A 5,746-nucleotide genomic window follows, 5' to 3' on the forward strand; every position below is an offset into this window, starting at 1 on the left:
TTCACTATGAGTCATGATTTCCAAATGTATGGGTTTGCAAGGTCCAAAACACCGGAAACCATATAAAGCCACCCAAGAGCTTGTCTAACCGGCCAGGGCCGCAGGGTCATTAGATATAGGAACCCCCCTTCCAAAAATAAAGTATAAGGCCGCTTCCAAAGCTAGGCTCAACAGGACAGAGGCTGTCCTATACCCAACTCGCAGACCTCTAACCAGCTAGAAAAGGGTTTCTCAAATAACTAGAGCCAGAGCCATATAGCCCTCACAGCTGTACGTTAAATCCCAGCTTTTGCCAAAGGATAACATTCATCATTTATGTTTATATCACATTTCATTAAACAAGCCCAAGATCATGGTCACAGAAAGAAAACCCAAGCTATACTTGCCTTAAACACCGATCCTTCGGTAAGCTTTAATCTTCAACGTTTTCTTCTTCTTCTTCTTGATCTCTAACTTCTTATAGATCACCAACGCAAAACTCACCGACTGGATAAGACCGAAAAGCACCACACAAGCATACTAGATTAGAACAATACACCAATCAATGAAAAGATTCGAAATCTAATCTACGCATTGCTACGATCACACACACGCGAAAGGCACACTAATCGGAGCTACGGTAAAACAGAAACATCTATCGAAGGATTTACGTTGGAAAGAAAACTATATGCTTTATCTATTTTAATGATCATAAAACATGTATAAGATATCTCAGGGGAATATCTAAAATTGAGTTAAGTCATTTTATACTTGAGTTATTAGATTTAGAAAACTAAGATAAATTAATCATATCTTAATTATAAATATCTTGATATCATTTATGCAAATTAAATTGAAATATAATAACAAATGAGAGTATATATATTCAAAGTATATATGTCACATTTAAACTTGGCAAATTACAATTTAAAGACATACATGTTTATGTCACTAATTAATCATATTTTATTAATCAACATATCTCATATTATATAAAGTATTTAAACTTTACTTTAGAAATATACAACATGTGAGAGCAACTAATAGAACAATTATATTATGTCTCATAATTGATCTAAGCAAGTCATAATTAAAAATGCATTAATGTTGGCATACGTCATATTTTATAATTATAAAAGATTATATATATACTTTTAGTCATTTAAACATCTATAAATTAAAAACATAAATCATGTGAGGGCATCTATTCATACTTAACACATATGCAACATTCAACTAATTATAATCTAAGACTGTACTAAAGTTACTGATAAATCAGATTAACAGGTTATGTATAATCACCGGAATACAAAACTTATATTGTTTCTAGTTATAAAACTAATTATAAGCATGTTAACCAATTTAATATTTAGCTATATATGAAAAATCATGTGACATGAAAACCATTAGCGCTACTACGTAGAGCGCTTCGACATACAAGCAAACATATACAAATAAATAAAAGTAGTACACCAAACATGATAAACAACTTATGAAAAGGTTACTTACATGTAGGTCTTGTTTCTACGATCGCGTGAGCGCAAAAACCGCTGAAAACGGAGATCGGACGGAAAAGATACGGACTCCGGATGATTTAAACAAGGGAGGGCATTCTAGGTATTTCACTTGAAAAGAGCTGAAATAAATAAAATATTTAGTATTGGCAGGATTAAACAATGATGGGAATACATATTGGAAAGATGAAACTGAAAGAATTAAATTCGGATTTGATATGAATGAATAACGGATGAAAAAGGACGGGAATTACATGATCCAGGGACCTATTTGCGAAACCAGAAAACAAATAATCACAATCTGGTCCTTCTTCCTCCTCTGGTTCAATCCCTCTGCTACAGTAACCTACGGGTTCCTGTTCACGCGAGCCGCACAGGGGAGCAGACGGCCTCGGCTAGGGGAAGGAGCAGGGGCTGGCCGGGGAAAGCAAGGCTGGCTGGGCGCAGGGCGGCCGGCTAGGGAGGACGAGCGGCCGGCCGGCAGCTGGGCGGCGCAGCAACCAGCGAGCAGCACAGTAACAGCGGCGGACAACGATGGAGATGCTCGCCGGAGAAATAAAAGAAAGGATGGGAAACGTGTCAAACGGTAATGGATTCGTACAATTGGGTATACCACGGCGTAGAGAACGAAGAGATCAACCTTTGGGTGGTGGTGGTTGTCTCCGGAGCGCGACGGTTTGCGCGGAAAAGCTCGCCGGAAGTTCGCCGAAAACCTAGCTATGGAGAACTTCGGCGTCCGATCTGCGGGGCTACGTGTGGCGGCTCAAAAAACGGGCTGTACTTCTGGAATCCTCGCGTCGAGGGCTACGCCGGCATATATATATACGTAGGGTTTGGATATTTTGGAAATCCGAGATATTTTAGTAAATATTGATTTTCGAAATTAAAATAATTACAGAAAATCGGGAATTACTATTTAGGCTCCGAAAAATATCTCTGAGCTCCGAAAAATACTAGAAAAATTCCTGGGAATAGATGAAAGGATAAGGAACACAACCAAAGTGGTTTAGCTCCCGAAAAAGACTTTTGCATTGCTCAAGGAAAAAGATAAAACTCCAAGAAATATGAATTTAATCCCGAAAAAGGTCGGAAAGATTCCCGGAAAGTGAGGCATCGTCCTAACGTGTCTTAAAACCTTTTCCAAGCCTTTAGATTTTAAAAACAAGGCATCTTATCTAACTTTTGTTTTTGCAAATTTTCAAATTCTTTTTAAACCACTACTTAAAAGCAATATTTTAAAGATTGAGATTTGAATTTATTTTCCAAACCACTCGTCACAAAAGTACCAATGCAACGGCATGTATGCGCAAACATGTTGTTACCCTTATGTTGGATTTTAATTTAAAGAAAAATTTCTTTTACCTATGTTTTTATGAGCATAAAACAATTAACAGAAATCATTTTACTCTTTTTAGAAAGTAGCTAATTTTAGGGTGTTACAATTCTACCCCCCTTAAGATGAATCTCGTCCTCGAGATTTAGAAGATGATGATCAAGACACTGGAATGCACACTGCCATTGGATCTTCACTTTCTCGAGTAGTTCCACCGTCTTGACAAAGATTTCTCTTGACTTTGCACACCTGTTACTTTTACTCCAAATAGCATACTCATTGATCTCAAGATGTTGATAGGCCCTCTAATTAACTCTCAAGTATCCACAAACCAACTCTCTGGTACTCTTCCAATTGTTAGGCCTCTTCTCTTTTCCTTTTTAACAACCTCAATGAACTGTTGCAGCTGGGTGCTAGCTTATTCTTCACACTGACACTCCATATGCTTCTCACAAAGACCACTTTGGAATCCATTGAGCGACAAACTCTTGTCCTCACTAATTCCAAAATGTAACACAATACTTCTCAACATGTCTTGCTAGATTTGTTTTTTTAGTCCAAGATATCAAATCGACTACTTCATACATCCATATTCCAATTGATCCTCATGTATTACTCTCTCTTGGTCCAAAATAGATTCCAACTTCAAAACACTATTAACTATATATATGCTCAGGTTGAGTTGTGACTCTTAAACACAAAACTTAATCCATGGTGTCGTTCAATCTTCTTAGCATAGCTCTTCCAATTTGCTAACGGCATTGGCAACAACTTTTATTTCTTCTAAAGATAACACATACTTCTAAACCAAAAACATTTAGTTACTTGAACCCAACACTGATGTCACAATCTCAAACCAACTCACTGAAAATGTCCCTTAGATTCTTATGATTCACATAGATATCACTCTTCATGTCCAAGTAGATAATACCACTATGCTCCACAATGGATAACTCTAGATCTCATATGTCAAATAGTCCATCTCAAGCCTCCATAGTTGACTTGATGCATAATTCACTGCTTTTCTTACATAGAGCACATCCATATCCTTGCCAACCACTTTATAAAAGAAACTCTTGTGTTCAACACTATAATACCTCTAATGAACGTGCGATAGAATCTTACCATTTCGAGGAACTCTGAATCCCTCTTGCATACTTAAGCGGGTTCCAGCTCAACACATCTCTCTTGAGCGATTGTCCGTATAATTCTATCATTAGAGACATCCCACAACCAAAAAGAGAACTCCATCCAAACTAAACTCACTTAAGTTGCCAAAGAACCAACTGTAGAGGAGTCCAATCATCATATTTTCGTATGCCATCAGTGCCAACTTGTCTTGAGTTGAAGGTTGAACTCCCAAGTGATGATAGCTTGAAGCGAAGACCAATCTTGACAAAATATTTGAGCTCCTTGTAGATGATCCAACCTGTTAACAATCTTGAACAAAGATCCTTGTGTCTAATAGTGATTCCTCAACCGTAGGAATAACCGATACTTCCAAGAGAAGCTCTAGATTATATGAGACCTCCATCTTGCGATTCCTTTATGCCTTGGCTACCCCCCTTAAGAACACATCAACCAGGGGCACCAAAGAATAGCGTGCATCTTCTTCTAAATGAGATAGTTATCATGATGTCGTCCTATTATCCCGAAGTGACTCATGTGCATTGGCAAAAACCAGAACCTGCAGTTCCTCGCGAGCATAAAAACAGAAGCGTAGTAAAACTGGTATAACTTTTGTTATGTAAATCCAATAAAGTTGTACTTTATACCGTTGGAAAGCTTATGAAATCTTCCACAACTTTATTTTAGAACACTTTTCCAGATTCGGCAGTTAATTTGGTCAAAAACAGCACACAACAGAAACTGTCCCAGATTACAGACTGCACAGAAACTTCGGCTTGTGATGTTTATATCTCCCAAAATATATTAGCTATGGGGGTGATTCCAGAGGCACATGAAAGGTACATAAGTCTAGTTGTTCCCAGAAAAATTTCATAGACTTTGCATGAGCCAAAATTGTGTTCTGACCAGAAGACCACAGACTGCTCCAAATTTCTGACAGCACAGATACATCATCTTATGATTTTCATAACTTCATAACCATAATAGCCATTAGGGTGATTCTTGAGGTCAGAGAAACATGTTGAAGTCTAGTATTCTCTAAAAGTTTACCATGATTTTTGATTGCCCAAAAATAGAGATATAAACCAAAGATGATAGGTTGCTCCAGAAAGATAGGATAGGAAAACAGGAGAAAACCAAAACCCAACTATCTATTCATTAATCCTTATGTCTTATGCTTATAAACTAAATGAATTTGTGGAAAATACCACAAAATCATTGCACTCATTACAAAGATTCAAAACAAAACATAACCATAATGACAAGCCAACAAGCAATTTGGGTGCATAATTCAATCATTGACTTAAACTTGCGATGCTATCGTCTTCTTAATATTATGGGTAAAGATCCAATAGCTTAACTTCAAATTGCGCGAGAAGGTGGTAAGACAAGATTCTAAAAGCATATCAAAGCAAGGAGTTGATGGGAACAAAAAGCTTTTAAAGAAGCATCAAGGAGGGGACGAATATCAAGGGTAAGAATGTAGTAGGGAAGAAAATATCAAGGTTTATAGAACAAGGATTTTTGCTGTAACTTGTAAATCTTAGAACGACCAGTTTCTACTAGGCTTGCGTCCTACAGTCAGCATTGCTCTGGAAACACTGTAACACCCGGTTTTAAGGACAAAGCCGAATGCACACCATATGTGAGCCCTGGTAATCAAACCTCACATATAGCTACAAATGAAGGGGCAGTATCAATTCACAATGCTTAATATATAGCGAACTTAGCAAAAGAGATAACCTTAGAAAGCAATCAACGGATAGACAACTCTGATCTCCGGGTGCAGACT

At 37.5% G+C, this 5,746-nt stretch overlaps 1 long non-coding RNA gene across 1 annotated transcript; it reads right to left on the bottom strand.

The window, feature by feature from the left end:
- Positions 1 to 353: 353 nt before the first annotated feature.
- Positions 354 to 2,148, bottom strand: LOC136516209 (uncharacterized). Its single transcript, XR_010773969.1, has 3 exons — positions 1,748 to 2,148; positions 1,489 to 1,615; positions 354 to 486 (listed from the first exon to the last, which is right to left on the bottom strand). It is a non-coding gene; the product is annotated as an uncharacterized lncRNA (long non-coding RNA).
- Between the last annotated feature and the right edge of the window lie 3,598 nt (positions 2,149 to 5,746).

This window comes from Miscanthus floridulus, chromosome 17, assembly GCF_019320115.1.
Source record: "Miscanthus floridulus cultivar M001 chromosome 17, ASM1932011v1, whole genome shotgun sequence".
Classification (NCBI taxonomy): Eukaryota; Viridiplantae; Streptophyta; class Magnoliopsida; order Poales; family Poaceae; genus Miscanthus; species Miscanthus floridulus.